The sequence below is a fragment of the Cryptomeria japonica genome, chromosome 11 (assembly GCF_030272615.1).
Source record: "Cryptomeria japonica chromosome 11, Sugi_1.0, whole genome shotgun sequence".
NCBI classification, from domain to species: Eukaryota; Viridiplantae; Streptophyta; class Pinopsida; order Cupressales; family Cupressaceae; genus Cryptomeria; species Cryptomeria japonica.
The window spans coordinates 476,867,740-476,886,699 of NC_081415.1; positions in this window are offsets into that span (position 1 = coordinate 476,867,740).

Genomic DNA, 18,960 nt, shown 5'->3' on the forward strand with positions numbered 1-18,960 from the left:
GATTCTAAAAAAAACAAAAAGAAGAAAGAAAGCAAAATGCAAAAAGACTCTCCTTCCAAAAGGAAAAATCTTGATTTGATTTAACTTCAATTTTCAATTTTCGCTCAGCTCAAAAAAACCAATTTTTAAAGCGTTAAAAAGATCATTATAAAGTAGAAACTTGCCTAAAATTACCCCTAACCCCTAGGTATACCTTATGGGCTTTAGGAAACCCTATTAAACTACCCCTAGGTGTTCATTTAACCCATTTTAAACCCCTCTGAAGTTTATTTTCGGGTCAAACATAAGTTGACCACTCCAAATATTATATTCCCAAAGTATTTATGACAACACATTAATTTATTAAGAAAACTATAATTAAACACTTTCCCACCAAGAGACAAAATAAAACATTTAAATTTAAATACACACATGTCAAGAGACACAAATAAAACACTTTTACAAAAATAAAACATGAAATTGTCTCTTGAGACTTTTACACAATAAAATTAAATAACACTTAACACTCATGCAGCATATACTGTTACGAATAAAATACAACACAAACGGGGTGTTGTCTCTCCAAATAGACAAACCCTGGCTTTACGAACGTACATAAGTCTAGGTTTGATTCTCCGTAATTTTCCATGGTCACATGGTAAATTTCCTGCGCATCTCAATTTACACATTAGTACTTCCAAATATCTATATATAATATAATTCAATAATATAACAATACACATCATTACTTGCATACAATTTTCATCTGCACAGATTGAATACATCTTTTATCAAACAATTTCACATAAGCAATTTTCATCTCAATTCACATAAACTAAACATACATCATAGTTCTATATTCAGAGTAAAGTCCTGCAAATTCAATAACGATATCTATCATTGCAATATCATTCTATCTAATAATCATGTAGTGTTCTATCTCATAAAGCATGTAAGTAAATCATCAAATCATAGAAATGTTATCCAAATCTTGAAATCATATAAGTTCTAAGTCTCAAAATGCATCAAAATAAAGTATCCATAATAATCTAAAATATAAAATCCACTAAATGTCAGACTGAGTCGAGGTGAGGCCTCACAATGGTGGTCAAACATGCGTTTTTAATATTTTAAAAAAGATGTAGTAAAAAAATCATAATTAATTATTTATTTGAACAAAAAAAAAAATTATGTGTCACATCCGAACACGTTTCTTCTATTTATATCTAAAATCTTATAAAAAAATATTATGATTTGATCGTGGTTAGGGTGGTCAAACACACACCTCCTTATTGTCTTTTTCCTGAAATTTTAGTACTACTGCATTGAAATTTCAAGTTTTCATAAAATAGATTTATTTATTTTCAAAAAACAACTAGTATCTTAGAAACTTCATTCAATTTGTTGCAAATTATATTGTTACATATTTTTGAAATAATGTTGGTAACTTATTCAAATTTTTACATTAAGTTGCCTAACTCTTTTTTTTATTTTCATTGCCAATTAAGGGCCTGTTTGGCCCACCATGATCCTGCACATACTTAGTGAGTACATGAAGTTCCCTTGAGTCAATACTCCTTTTTGTTTATAGTTGGATTTGCTGGTTTAATTTAATTTTTAGGTGCTTTCTTGGCCAAAGTAGTTGCACTAACTGCTTCTCTTCTTAAAGTTGTCCAAGGTTATCTATCTCTTTTCAATCTCTTGAGTGCATTTGCAAGAGTTTATGTGTCAGAGGGTAGGGATAAACTTGAGTAGTCATGTTTCAGACTTGTTTCTCTCCAAAGCTAAGAGTAATCTGGATCCCCGAATCTCTTACATTTGGTGGTACAAATCTACATCTTGGTAAAAACCCAAAATGCTTCATTTAAGTCTTTTTTACTATCCTAAATTCTTTGTGGTGGCAAGCCCTAGGCTCAATGTTGAACCCAGTTGCTCTGATACCATATGTAACATGCATAAACTAGCATCTTTGAATTACAACATTGAATCTAAAAATTAACACTAGAGAATTTATCTAGCATTTTATTTTGAAATAAAAGAAATGAAATTATCTAGAAATTATAAATTACAGTAATTCAAGATTGATTTGCATGAGAATAATGGAATAAGAAACATAGCTAAAATATTTACTAAATAATATTTTAAGAGAGGGATAGTCTTTACAACTTCTTAGATTCATCTTGAACCTCTAGATTATCTTTACAATGTTTTCAAGAGGGAAAGTATCATAAGGGTGCTTTTCTGCCCAACCACAGACTGACTAGTCCTCCTTGTTGTTAAACAACTCGAAATACTAAGAGGGTGGGTGAATTAGTATTCTACTCAAATTCTAAAATTAAAATGGATAATGTTTTGATCTTAACTTAATCTAAATTATCCTTGAAAACATAGAAAATTGCATAGCGCAGACACAAAACAGACACCAAAGACTTTTATACGTGGAAAATCCAATAAGGGAAAAACCACGAAGAGGGTTAACTCTCAAGATAATATAACTAGTTATATAAGACTACAAAATAGGTTCACTACCCGAAGAGCTTATTGTTCAGATACAATCAACTTAATGTTGGAAAGACTTACTACCAAAAGGAGTGAACTATGAAAATTGTGTCTACACATTCATAAACTCAGTTCCAGTTAAAGCTCTAACACTAAACTAACTTCTTGCAACATATCTGATTAAGAACCTCTCAAAACACTTCACCAACTTATTGCACAATTCTTCTCATATTGAACCAACACTTCACCTCTATTGCTTACCACTTCTATTCTTCACTCATGCTCACTTACTTCAAAAAATAATCAATCTTAGTCTTCCACACAAATACATCCCGAAGAGATCTTACATACATACACACACACACATATATATGTATGTATGTATGTATGTATGAATGTATGTATCATTTATTAAATATACATTTAGTTGGCCTTTGAGATACTTTTCAAAATAGTATTTTAATGATTAGGATACACGCTACAATCACTAGAGCAGAATACCATTATAGGTCTTCAAAGTCGGCCAATCCAAAAATGAACACATCCTCTAGGTATCAAAACAACACACTACTAGAATGCCGCAATTATCAGGGGAAAAAATGGAACAACAAGATCATAACTAAGACCAAAACTTCCAGGGTACAATAATCATGATCTAAGTCAACATTACATGATTCAATACATGAAAACCAAACCACCAAATGCATGTTACCAAAAATCATAGAAACTGGAGAAAACTAGACCATAACCACAACATATCTGAACACAAAACTGAAACAATACATCTAAAGAATAGCTTCCGAAGACCAATACCAAATATCACAACACACACCAAAAACCCTCACTTTCATACACTCATGTTCTCATGATTCCAAAGAAATAATTAAATTAAAAACTATGACAACAACACCAACAACAACAAGGATCTACAATCTATAACCTACATACCTATCTTCCAATGTGATGCAACTCAACATATACACCATCTCACATATCAATCTGGACCAATCTAGATCACCAGATTTGACATCAATGACAACTTAGATAAGTAATTCCAACAATCTCCCCCTTTGTCATTAATGGCAAAATACTTATATCAAAACTTTCCATAACTCCCCCTTAAATAATGCTTCCAAGATTCTCAAAAAGAAAAACTTAATATTTATCCCCAATACATAATATTTCTCCCCCTTTGACATCAAGGACAAAGGGTAACAACAAAAAATGGGTTACCCAATCAAAATATGCACTACAAAAGAAAGAATTATTCACTTATGCTTCTAAAAGTTTCTCTTATACTTTTCCTTAAATTATGGAAAGAAAGTCTTCCAAGAATTTATCACTAAATGGATACTCAAGCTCAAACTATCATTCTGCACAGTTACATCAACTACATTTGATAACGAACCATGAACAGAGATGTTCCACTCACACTTCTCAGCTTCAAATAGAATACCAGAAAGATGCTCCAACTAAGGCTCAACAATCTCCTTTACTTTCAAGAATATACTCACCACATCTTCTTTCTATTTTTTATTAAATATAAGATTTGATTTCAAGGAGTTTATCTTCCTTCTCTGTGCACCATCAAGATTACTAAAATATATATAACGACTTGCCCAAATAAGACAACTCAGAATCAATAGAGTCAATTTTTGCTTTGAATTGTTCCATAGTTGTAGGCCACTGGAAATAGTATTTGTATACTTTTCTTGCTTCTGCCACATAAACTCTCATATTCTTTATGTCTTTAGATAATTTGTTATGAGAATATACACATTTCTTCTCCATGTCATCCCGAATATCTTCTTCAGCAACAAGTGCCTTAACAAACTACTTCATCTAATTTGTAAGCACTTCACACAAGACATCCGACAAGATGTCTACAATACACTCTAGAGAAATACATTTCCAGACCAAATAATTTGTTAGAATTTTCTCAATTTTATCTTTGATCATAGGAGGGAAATTCAAGCCACAATTCACAACCCTTTTTAAATCCAACTTCTTCCTTTAGAAAATGTATAATATTATGAATGCTACATGAATCATCATCTTCATCCTCTCTTTCTTCAACAACATGCTTATCTTTAATCACAACTAATGATTTTGGATATGTTGGCAAATGCACACTCGAATGAGAAATTGTAGGTGATTGAAGCTATTATCATTGATAGCAACCTTATAATCATATGAAACTAGCAGGCACCGGCACTGGTAGACTCTACACTGGTATACAATCACCAACACCAAAAAGATTGATTATCGGCACCCTGGCCGATAGGAATTTTGTTTATTTGTATTTGTATTTTTATTTAATTGTAAAATCTTTTTGAAAGTCGACAGGATGGATTGTAATAAGACTCATAAAAGTATCAGATCTTGTAGATCATTTAGGAGATGTGGATATGGATAGATTATTGCAGAACTAATGTGCGAATAGTAAGGCAGATTTTGGATAAGGGTTTATGATTATTGCGGAGCTTAAACTGGCATTGAACCTGGCATAGCAGATGCTGGTCCGAAGCAGTACATGACATTGGATTTGTATAATCCATTTTTGTAAGTCAGTGAGACTTCTTTTGTAACTGAGCAGTGACCTCTAGGCACTTGGCCTTCCTGCATGTGCAGGCCCCTATTGTATCAGTAATATTCACTTATTGGCCAGTAAGCGATTATTGTGAGTCACAAATCCCATCGAGGTTTTTCCCACACTGGGTTTTCTCGTTAAAAATATTATGTTATGGTGTGCTTTTCATGTTGTGCTTATTGTTCTTATTTACTGCATTAATTTTGGTTTACCAATACACAATTTTGAAATTATTTTCATTTAATAAGATCAGAAAATTCTATAACTGGCTAGATACTAATTCACCCCCCTCTCAGTATCTTTGGGGATCCTAACAATTGGTATTAGAGCTTGGTCCTCTATTTTCAAAAGCCTAACAGCTTGAGGAAGATTCTGACACCGGTAGAGATGGAAAATTTGAGAAAGCAATTGGAAACAACTCTTTCAGACTATGATGCAGAAAAAGTGAAGAATATCAAACTTGAAGATGATCTAAAGGCTCCATAGGATATCATTCAAGGACTTCAAGAGAATCTCACTATTGCAAGGAACAAAAGAAGAGAACTTTGTGAGAAGATGTAGAATGGTGATGATGAAAAAGAAACTCTTAATGATCTGGTGAACAAACTGAGACAAGAAAACTGTACAATAAAGAATGAGATGCAAGATATGAGTATGAGATTTTGTAAAGAAACTGAAAACAAGAAGAAGAATGAACATGATTTGGCTAGAAGAATCAATGACGCTGCAAATGAAAATCTAAGACTTAGTCCTGAGAATGATATGCTAAAGACAAATCTAATTCACTTAGAATGTGATAAAACTAAACTCATGAGATAGAAAGATTTCTTGGAAAATGAGTTGGCTACTGCAAATCAATACAAGGAGAAATTCAAGAAAAGTTCAAAATTTGATGAAATGCTGAAGAATTAGAAACCTAATGGAGATACAAACGGCCTTGGCTTTGAAGTTGGTGAAAGCTCTGGTACTACAAACAATCATGATCATAGCAAACTGGTAAGACAACCTAATTCTAACAAATTTAATGGGAAATGCTTTAACTGTAACAAGTATGGTCATAGAGAAAATTAGTGTAGATCTAGAAATTATTAGAACACTAATACACCCACCGGTCAATGTTCAAAATGCAACAAAGTTGGTCATACTTCAGAAAATTGTAGAGTGAATGTAAGATGTTATGTTTGTGGAAGATTTGGACATCTATCTAATAAATGCAGAACACATACTGGCATGGGATATGGAAAAGCTATTCAGAAAAACAATGTGACTTGTTATGCTTGTAACAAGATTGGACATGTTGTAAAATTTTGTAGAATTAAGGAATCACTAGCAAATAACAAAGGACCCAGCTTGAAAGGAAAAGAAAAGGTTGAAGAGGTAAAGCAATAATTTTCAAAGCAATGGACTAGAAAGTCAGATTAGAATGTTGAGGGGAATGCTCCTCCACCAACAGAACAAAGTATCACTCCACCGGCAGGAGATTCTTCATCTAACTAAAGGAAAATCCTTTGGGGGTATGGAAACTAATTGAAAACATGCTAATTAACCCTTGGTTGATGGTGAGAAGTTGGATTACTTCTTTACTGGCAGATGAGTTAATTTTTGACTTAACCGATAGGCATTAAATGTGGTAGTTGAAGGCAATAACACTATAAAGAAAGTGTTTTGGCTCTTTTTCATTCACCGAGCATTCAAATCTCCAGAAAGAACAAAAATCCTGAGCGAAGACATCCATAGTGTGAAGTGAAGCAAATCATCCTAAGGGCAGTTTAAGGTATTTATAACAATGGGTTCTTCCTCTGCACCTGAATTTATTGCAAACCCTACTGTGATTGAAGTTATCAAGCACCCTAGACCCGTGTTCAAACTTATTCCCAAAATTGCGAAGAAAGATGATACCCTAGGAGCATTTTCGAAAATACCTAAGGGACTAGCATATGCAGAAGATCCTAGAATCTATATACATTGTCATATTGAGGAATTAGGAGATGATGAAATCAGGAACATGTACAAGACTATAATTTGTGATGAAAATGGAAATGTTAAACCGGAACACAAGATAGTGGAAACCCTAGGTTTTGTGGACATTCTTAGTATCCCTGATTTTCCCAAGGATGTGATAAGAATTGTCTTCATCAAAGTACATGGTGAGTTCTTTTGGCTGGATTCCATCCATAAGATTACTAAAGAGGCAATTAGGGCAGTGATAGGCTTACCTTCAACCGGTAGCAGGCCTGACAGAACTAAGAAGGTTTCAAATGACATTGTGATGACCCTAACCGGTGCAACTTTTGATGAAAGATCCCTAAGAGTAAATGATGTGAAAGATATAAATGGTAGATTTGTTAGCATGATTCTTGGTTATAAGGCTACACATGCAAACAGACTAAACTCAGTTTCTAGCTTATGTATCAAAAGTGCATATGACATGGTGAATGACAATGCAAGAATTGATGTATGTGAGTGGCTTAAAGATGAACTGATAGACAACTTGAATAAAATCAAAGGGGATAAGAAAGGAACTTTCAGATTTGGCAACCTACTTGTGTGCTTAATGTTGTACATTACTAAGGAAGTACCCAGTATTGGTAAGAAAGAATTTGGTTTTGATATACTAGTAGGAAAATAATTGTTAGACATACTGAACAATATGGGAGATGAAATGGAGAAAAACAAATGAATATATTCAAACTTTGAAAGCAAGAATGAAGACAAGAATAAGGCTATCTCAAGCAATTGTTGATAAGTATCAAAAAGAGATATGCTTTGTGATCAAGAAAGATGAAATCTGGATGGAGGTAGTTGCCCCTAGGACTATTTGGGTTACTGAGATGGGATATGAGGCAGATGACAACATTGTTGAAACCTATGCAAAATCCCTCTTAGAAGCACCTAAGGAACCAACTGAGAAAGTTTTTGGCAATGCAGAGACCATAGAAAGAAAAATCCAATCTGACAAAAGGATTAAGAAAACTGAACAGATAGTGAGGAAGGGAAGAAGACAGGCAAAAGCAATAAAAGATGTATTAAAGAAAATTCGTATTAAGGAGAGTGAGTTGGAAGGACTTCAACCGGAAGCACATCTTTCATCGGTTGCAACTTCTTATGACAGTGAGATACCGGCTAAATTCAAAAGGGTAGAAAGAAAGAGAAAACCCTCACTAGCACCCTCACCCACACCCAGAAAGACAAGATAAAAACAATAGGTGGTTAGGCCTCCAGCTAAGAAATTGACCCCAAAGAAGAGGAAACAAAAACAAGTTATTCCTCCTTTTGACAAACTTTTGGAAGAGATCATTGAAGATGGAAAATTGACAAATATCAGCAAGTTGTATAATACACTATCCAATGATAAAAAAGAGAGTATAGAGAATAGTGTTATATTACATCTTGACATTTATAAGAAATTTTTGATGGAAATTGTGGATGACATACCCAATGACTTGTACAAAAGATTAGAAGCTAGAAGGGTAGCTATTGTGGAATTAGATAAGAAAATAAAAATAGAAAAACTACTTGCAGTTCATCCAGTGAACTCCACTCAAGAGATTGATGAGCTAATCAGCAAAGCTAACTGGACAGTATTCTCAACTGGACACCGACATGTAGCATTAATGGCAGGAAGAGTAAATGAAATATCAGAAGAGATAGAAGATAAGTGGGACATATTTTTTGTTGAGAAAGAAAATCAAGAAGAGCTTAAAAGACCAAAGACTATTAGAGTCTACCAAAAGAATAAGGGGAAAGATAAGGTAGGTGGACCTCCGAGCCTAAAAATAACAGATAATTTACCCCCACCAACCTTTGATACTCCACCAGTACAAACTGTTGACACACAACTAGCAACTGAGAGTATGGAAACACCACATGAGGACACAAATCCTGATTCTGAGGTGTTATACACAATGAACATTGACACACAGGAAGTCAATATTGTGGTAGAAAAGGAAGCAACTGACAAGAGGGATGTGGCAACAGAGCCACAGACAGAAAATGTTGCAGTTGAAAATATTGAAATTGGGAATGAGCAACAAACTGAAGTGCCAAATGACCCCCTGGATACAGGAAAGGCAAATACCATAGGTATACACATTAATGTATCTACTGAGTCACCGGCAGTAGACAGTACAGATGTAAACCAAGAGAAACCGGTAGATACATCAAAGTTAGAATCACAAAAACTGGCAGTGGATGACACACTGAAATCATCTAAAGCACAAACAGAGACACCATTAGGAGAGAACATAGAGAAACCATCAGAGAAACAGGATCTTGCTAAGGAAAACATTGAGAAACAAGTAGAGCAATAGGATTCATAGGTACATACTCAAATAGTACCACCAGCTATATTTGAAAAGACCAAACCTATGGTAGTAGAAATGAAAACTCAAACTGATCCTCCAGAGAAAGTGGAAAGCAAAGCTATCACTACCACCAGTGGACTACAAATTGTGAGAATAGTTGGACAATCATCTGGAACATCTATGACTGAATTCAGGCCAACAAATGTAACTGAGGTACTCTTAGATTCAATAAAGAAAATAAAAGAGTGTAATGCACAAGCTTATAAGGCTATAGATCATATTTTGCCAATTTTGAATATGATAGCTCCAAAGTGTAACATAGAAAATAAATATTCTTTGAGCCAACTAGACACATTGTCTAAGTATATAACCGACAACCTAATAACACTGGATCAAATAAATGAAGACACTTTCAGAGAGAAAATGAATAAGGAAAAAAAAAATTATTTGAGGAAACAGTTAAGAAGAATAAGGAACAAATGGAAACCTTATTACCGGCATTAGGCGAGACAATTTTGGATTTCAACAAACTGTACAGAGTTACCTACAAAACTGACATTTTGACAGAGGACATAGATTCAAAGATCAACAAAGCACAAAAAGAAATCAACAATATTGCTGACAACTTAATAGGAACATCAGATTCATTTTTGGTAGTTGAAAAGGAAATTGCAGTTCTTGAGGAGAAAATTGAAAAATTAGAAAAAGATAAAGAAAGAATAAAATCTAAGGCAAAGGATTTAAAGTGCAAACTAGGCCCTAAACTGGATAACCTCATTTCTTTGAGAAAATATATTTTTGAGGCTCTGGTTCTAGGACTTAAGACACTAGAAGAGAAAATGCACATACTCACCGGTACAATTCAGAGAACAAAAGCAGCAATAAAGGACAATGAAAGGTTCAGCGATAGTCAAAATTTTGCATTGGTGGACATCTATAAGATTGTAACCCATTGGTTACAAGGATCTAGGCAAGAACCACACTCCATTGATATTGAATGGCAGCCTTTGTCATTGATGCCAAAGGGGGAGTAGTGGAGATAAAAAAAATGATCAGCAGAAGACATCATCAGCTCAGGGGGAGCACACATTTTGGTAACACAGTTTTGACAGTTTTGGCAGATTCTTTTGGACAACATTTTTTGATACTTTTTGGATTTTTCTCATGAGTATTGCCATCAATGCCAAAGGGGGAGATTGTTGGCAAATGCACACTCCAATGAGAAATTGTAGGTGATTGAAGGTATTGTCATTGATGGAAACCTTACAATCATATGATACCGGCAGGCACTAACACTGACAAACTCTACACTGGCATACGTTCACCAACACTGGAAAGATTGATTACTGACACCCTGGTCGACAGGAATTTTGTTTATTTGTATTTTGTATTTAATTGAAAAATCTTTTTGTAAGCCGACATGGCGGATTGTAATAAGACTAATATAAGAATGAGATATTGTAGATCATTTAGGAGATGTGGATATGGATAGATTATTGCAGACCTAATGTCTGAATAGTAAGGCAAATTTTGGATAAGGGTTTATGATTATTGCAGAGCTTAAACTGGTATTGAACCTGGCATAGCAGATGCTGATCCGAAGCAGTACATGACATTGGATTTGTATAATCCATTTTTGTAAGTTAGTGAGACTTCTTTTGTAACTAACCAATGAGCTCTAGGCACTTGGCCTTCTTGCATGTGCACGCCCCTATTGTATCAGTAATATTCACTTATTGGCCAGTAAGCGAATATTGTGGGTCACAAATCCCACCAAGGTTTTTCCCACACCGAGTTTCCTCATTAAAAATATTGTGTTATGGTGTGTTTTTCATGTTGTGCTTATTGTTCTTATTTACTGCATTGATTTTGGTTTATCGGTACACAATTTTGAAATGCTTTTCATCTAATAAGATCAGAAAATTCTATAACCAGTTAGATACTGATTCACCCCCCCTCTTAGTATCTTTGGGAATCCTAACAAGATCATCCAGAGAAATGACCTCATGAGCAACTTTTCTTTTTCTCTTCTTTATTGATCCTCTTTGAACTTTTACTATCAGAGGCACTTCCTTCAAGAATACTAACAAAACTGGGAAACTGAATTAGAGAACAACTTCTTCTGAAAATCTAAGAAATATTCTTTGCATGCCAGATCTTTGTTTTCCAAACAAGCTAAATATTTGAAAATTTATTTTCCAACCGAAATATTTGATTTCCATGTAATATTTTTTTTCAGGTATAATGACTTTGTGAATTAAAGCATCAAACAAACAATCAAGGAGCCAAATTTGAAAGGATAACCCTGTTCCTTAGTCATCTTGATATTCTCTACTTATCATTCTCTTAATAATTCACATAAATCAAAGTTCTTGTCTTCTCTCATCATATGATGCACAATGTATATAGAAATAGCCAAAGTAGAACCTTCTCTATTTCCGAAGTAGATATTATAAGAAACTCCATAAGCAACATACCTTACTATAGGGCCAGATTTAGTATCAATTATGAGTTCTCATTGATCACCTGAGACACCGATCAAGGTTTCAACTTCTTTGTTTTTGATTGATTTCTTTACCGAAAGGGATCCATTATCACATAAACCAAACACAACAAAAATAGCTTCTTTTGAAATCGGATATGATTTGTCCAAAATCATATGATCATCCTCAATGCAATTCAAGAGAAATTTTATCATTTTTTCATTTTCAAACCAAGGAAATTCATTCCAAAGATCTAAACCCTTATGCCCTAAATTTATGATTTCTTGCACACTTTCATTTGACAGAGAATTTCCCAATTTCCTAATTTTATCATGATTATACTCATCCAAACACACATTCTCAATTATCTGAATAGTTGTTATCTTAGAATGCATAGGAAGAGATGTGAAAATAACCTTGTGTACAAACTAAGCTCTAAATCCCCTTCTTTTCTTTTCTTTCTCTGCTCTTCAATTTTTCTTCAACGCAAAATGCAAAAATGTATGAAACATTGAATATTTATCTTACTTAGAGTACCTAGGGTTTTTCCACCAAAAAATTCTTATCAAATGATGTCAGCCGAAACTTTACTCTTCTGCAAATGAAATCTACCAAAACATACATCAGTAGCAATAAAAACACTAGCTTGTGTTGCCACAAGCATTTCATTCTCATAGAGAGGGACAAATAGATTTTTCATTGTATTTCCCCCTGAGCACTAGCTACCGAATTAGTTTCTGGAGGAAGAAGCACCCATGTCAAATTTGGGTGCAGAGGAATCAATAGAATCCTTCATTTTCCATACCATAGCATTATTTTTAGGTATGTTTATCAGAGCCTTCTCATTTCTGCAATTGTTAGCAAAATGTCCATATGTGTTGTAATTATAGTACTTTACCTTCTTCTGTATTGAATTCACTAAATTTTCTCTAAATCTACGTTGATTATCCTTATGACCAAATTTATGACATGTGTGAAAATGACCTTGAAAAAACAAATTCACTTGTGATCCATTTATTCCATTCTCAAATGATTGATAACTTCTATTATTAACTTGACTACTATAGTTGTTAGCCTTATGTCCAAAATTTATACCTCTGAAGCATTAAATATTTTGATTCACATTTCTTCTGCAATCTACAACTTTATTTCCAAAATAATTTCTCTAAAAATAATAGCCATTAAATGATGAGTACATTTGAGAATTAGGTTGTCGAATTGGAGGTCTGTATGTAGCAAGCCTGGGAGTCCGGACTTTGTTTTCACCTTCAATCTTCTTTTCAATCTCCATCTTTTCTTTCCCTTTACCTTTGTCTTTCAAACAATCACCAGTGAATCCTAATCCTTGATTATCCTTGTGTGCTTTCTGCATTGACAATAGTTGATCCAATAATACACTACTTTCACTAGCTTTAACTTCTGATTTTAGTTTCAACAATTCTTGTTCTAATTTCCCGTTTTCTTCAGTCTTCACATTAACTATATTCTTCAGGATTTTTTCCACTTTCCTACTCTCTTCTATCTACAATTTAATATTCATAATAGTCTCATTTGTTTTCTTCAATTCTTTTCTAACTTCTCCATTCCTTGCTTTGAACTTCTGGATTTGATCTTTTAGCTTTTGCACACATTCATTTGCTACCTTCACATTCTCTTTCAATTTTCCATTCTCAAATTCCACACTTTCAAGTTCTTCAAGGGTTGTCTTCAATTCTTCATCTAGTTGATATTCTCCATCCATTTCCATAACAACCATCTATTCAAGTCAAGATCTCCCTCAAGCGGTTAAGCTAGTAGCAAGGGACCAAGCTCTGATACCAATTGTTAAACAAATCAGAATACTTGAGAGGGGGGTGACTCCATATTCTACTTAAATTCTAAAACTTAAATAGATAATGTGTTGATATTAACTTAATCTTAATTATCCTTGAAAACATAGAAATAAATTGAGTAAAACAGCCACAAAAGAGACACCAAATATTTTTATACATAGAAAACCCAATAAGGGAAAAACCACGAGAGGGTTAACTCTCAAGATAATATAACTAGTTATATGAGATTATAAAATAGGCTCACTTCCCAGAGATCTTATTTCTTAGGTACATTCATCTTAATGCCAAAAATACATACTACAAAAAGGAGTGAACTATGAAAATTGCATCTACACATGCATTAAATCAGCTCCAGTTAAAGCTCTAACAATAAACTAACTGCTTGTAGCAAATCCGGTCAAGAACCTCTACAAAATACTTCACCAACTCACTGCAATACATTGATTGTTTGCAATGGATCTGGTTAAGAACCTCTGTAAAACACTTCACCAACTTACTGCATTAATCTTCTCATACCAAACCAACACTTCACCTCTATCACTTACCACTTCTATTCTTTTCTCATGCTCACTTACTTCTTCGCAACATACTAAATCTTATTCTTCCACACACATACATCCTAAAGAGATCTTGTGTGTGTGTGTGTATTTTAATGATTAGGATGCACGCTACAATCATTGAAGTAGAATATCAATATAGGTCTTCAAAGTCGGCCAACCTAGAAATTAACACATCCTCGAGGTACCAAAACAACATTCTACTAGAATGCCATAATTATCGGAGCACAAAATGGAACAACCTGATCATAACTAAGACCAAAAATTCTGGAGTGCAATAATCATGATCCAAGTCAACATTACATGATTCAAGACATGAAAACCAAACCACCAAATGAATGTTACCAGAAATCATAGCAACTGGAGAAAACCAGAGCATAATCATAGCATATCTAAACATACAACTGAAGCAAGAAATCTGGAGAACAACTTCTGAAGCACAAGACCAAATGTCACAACCAACACCAAAAACTCTCACATCCATACACTCATGTCCTCATGATTCCAGAGCAATAATCATATCAAAAATTGCAACAACAACAACAACAACAACATCGGAAACACCAAGGATCTGCAATTTGTAACATACATACCTATATTTCACTTTTCTACAACTCATCATATACAACATCTCACATATCAATCCAAACCAATCCGGATCATCAGATTTGATATCAATGACAAATTAGATAGGTAATTCCAACACTTGCCACTTCCAACTAGAAAGGCACAACCCTTCGCAAGGAAGAAATAGATGTTGGACCTAATGCCATCTGAGATTGGTGTTTGACCCTACACAACCCTAGTTGATCACACACCATAGGCAACTCCTAATTAGTATGACCTCTGACTGGGTTGCATATCTGGACCAAATGAACTAACTAACCCATACACTTTGTAGCGTCACCTTGGCCAAAGGTTTTAATAAGTTGCAACATGCAAATGCATGTAGTCACTATTCTTCACCCTACTTGGCTAGACCAAAGTAGTGAATAATTCCAAGCCACCACTTTTGTCTCTTCTACTAATTATATACTAACTTCTCTAAGGCTTACTATGCTTACTCATGTGTTTAGAACCAAAAGAAAACATACTTGTCTAAATAAGCTCATATTTAATATTTATTCTTATGGATTTAACCTTTCATTTATTAAATTACTTGGGTGAGTTATTTGTTGATTCCATGCTTGTGCTCACATGCTAGCATCCTGCTTCATCATGCTCACAGGTATGAAATCCTTCGCTTGATAATAATGTTTAATTATCTATTCCCCATAATTTTGTATCAAATTCCTTATCAGATTAAAATAATTTTCAGTTTTTAGCTAGTATTTATAATTCTATAGTAGTCAACATCTCTATGTTGATTATTTTGGTTAAACGATTTCATAGTTGAAGTTGATTACTTATCAAACTAAACAAGTCCAATTTTTGTCAAGTATGTCACTATTTCTAACTCACCTACATTTTGCAATTTAGATTATTCTCTATTTCTGGCTTCCTCTATAAGGCGTAGTATTTTCTTAACAAAATGATGTTCAAATTCAATGTTTCCCATTCTAAATTAGCATGACATTTGTTCTCTTAAAAGACAGTGAACAATGCACAAAACCTTTAACTTCTTATTAGCTTTCAAGTATATAATCATATTCCTTGTCTTAATATGAATTATACTATCTAAGCCGTCATGGCTAATTCACATTTGCATTTTTTATCCAAATTCCTATCTCAAGTTTTAAACTTTCAACTAGAAAGAATTTGTAGAGTATTTCAAATATAAAGAAAGAACATGTTTCTTGCATTTACTATGCATTGGTATTATGAAATTTATTACAAGAAGCACAAAACCAAAGTACATAACCTGGAAGTGTATTTAGCAAATTTATGGTGTAGAACTATTCTTTTTGGTTGGAGAGCTAGGCCTCCTTCTTCCTCAGCTGGCTACAATAGAGTATATCCCCAGCCTTTCTAAATTTCTTCCACAAAAAAGTAAGCTCAGATTTGAAGTCTTTACTTATTCTATATTCTTATCAAATTATTCCCAATAGAAAATGGTGTGTTCCAAACTAATATCCCTTTTTGTATTATATCTATGAATTCTACATTACATTCCAAATAATAAAAGGAAATCGGTTATGTGCATTATGAATTGTTTCAAGAAAGTAGTCAAGAGGGAAGACTGAGAGTGGGGGCTGAATCAGTTTTCACTGGAATAACAAAATTAACCACCAAAAACAAATATAATAAACAATAGCAATAAGATAGATAAGCACAATACATGACACAAAGATTTTGACATGGAAAAGTTGGTTAAGGGAAAAACCATGGTGGGAACCTACCCACAGTAAGATGATACTCTGTAGTAGTATGTGAAAATATTACAATAGGGAATGCACATGCATTCATGAACACAGTCTAGAGCTCACTACTCAAATAATATTTGCCTAGAAGGCTACAACCCTCAAGGAAGTTTCACTGACTTACAATAAGATTGAGACTACAATTCAGAAAAAATGAACTGAAAGAATAGCATCTCTAAATGCTTGATTACAGTTCCGTTTAAGCACAAATGTCTACCCCGCAACACTAATTTTACACAAACTCAACACCGAAGGATAAAACACTTGCTCACACACAAATCTCTCTGATAATGCAGACACAACATCAACATACAAACTACATGACTATATCACCTATATATACAATTCATCAACCTTAACAACAAGGTCGGCTAAACCCTCAACCCTCAATTACAAAATTACATCACATGATACAAAGATCGACCACCAAACCAATATAATGATTTACATAGCATAGCATGGTCCTAAATAAAATTCCCAAATGATCACATCCACCGAAAATCATGCCAAGATCAACTGCAACATGCTACACCACTAGAAATACCGCATTACATGCAAATCATCACCGATTGATAGAAACCACCAAAAAATTGAACAATGATCAATGAAAATCTCCAAAACAAATAGGACACAACTAGGAAACACCAACAAGCATGTTAGAATCACCAGGGATAGTTGCATCCACACCACTTTTCAAATATTCATCGGTCAACGTTTGAAAGCTCAAGAACACAACCAATCAGCAACTGTCACGAAGAAAGATAACTTGCAAAGTATGAAATAATCATCCATCTAATAAAAGGAAATCGGTTATGTGCATTATGAATTGTTTCAAGAAAGTAGTCAAGAGGGAAGACTGAGAGTGGGGGCTGAACCAGTTTTCACTGGAATAACAAAATTAACCACCAAAAACAAATATAATAAACAATAGCAATAAGATAGATAAGCACAATACATGACACAAAGATTTTGACATGGAAAAGTCGGTTAAGGGAAAAACCATGGTGGGAACCTACCCACAGTAAGATGATACTCTGTAGTAGTATGTGAAAATATTACAATAGGGAATGCACATGCATTCATGAACACGGTCTAGAGCTCACTATTTAAATAATATTTGCCTAGAAGGCTACAACCCTCAAGGAAGTTTCACTAACTTACAATAAGATTGAGACTACAATTCAGAAGAAATGAACTGAAAGAATAGCATCTCTAAATGCTTGATTACAGTTCCGTTTAAGCACAAATGTCTGCCCCGTAACACTAATTTTACACAAACTCAACACCGAAGGATAAAACACTTGTTCACACACAAATCTCTCTGATAATGCAAACACAACATCAACATACAAACTACATGACTATATCACCTATATATACAATTCATCAACCTTAACAACAAGGTCGGCTAAACCCTCAACCCTCAATTACAAAATTACATAACATGATACAAAGATCGACCACCAAACCAATATAATGATTTACATATCATAGCATGGTCCTAAATAAAATTCCCAAATGATCACATCCACCGAAAATCATGCCAAGATCAACTGCAACATGCTACACCACTAGAAATACCGCATTACATGCAAATCATCACCGATTGATAGAAACCACCAAAAAATTGAACAATGATCAATGAAAATCTCCAAAACAAATAGGACACAACTAGGAAACACCAACAAGCATGTTAGAATCACCAGGGATAGTTGCATCCACACCACTTTTCAAATATTCATCGGTCAACGTTTGAAAGCTCAAGAACACAACCAATCAGCAACTGTCACGAAGAAAGATAACTTGCAAAGTATGAAATAATCATCCATCTAATAAAAGGAAATCGGTTATGTGCATTATGAATTGTTTCAAGAAAGTAGTCAAGAGGGAAGCCTGAGAGTGGGGGCTGAATCAGTTTTCACTGGAATAACAAAATTAACCACCAAAAAGAAATATAATAAACAATAGCAATAAGATAGATAAGCACAATACAGGACACAGATTTTGACATGGAAAAGTCGGTTAAGGGAAAAACCATGGTGGGAACCTACCCACAGTAAGATGATACTCTGTAGTAGTATGTGAAAATATTACAATAGGGAATGCACATGCATTCATGAACACGGTCTAGAGCTCACTACTCAAATAATATTTGCCTAGAAGGCTACAACCCTCAAGGAAGTTTCACTGACTTACAATAAGATTGAGACTACAATTCAGTAGAAATGAACTGAAAGAATAGCATCTCTAAATGCTTGATTACAGTTCCGTTTAAGCACAAATGTCTGCCCCGCAACACTAATTTTACACAAACTCAACACCGAAGGATAAAACACTTGTTCACACACAAATCTCT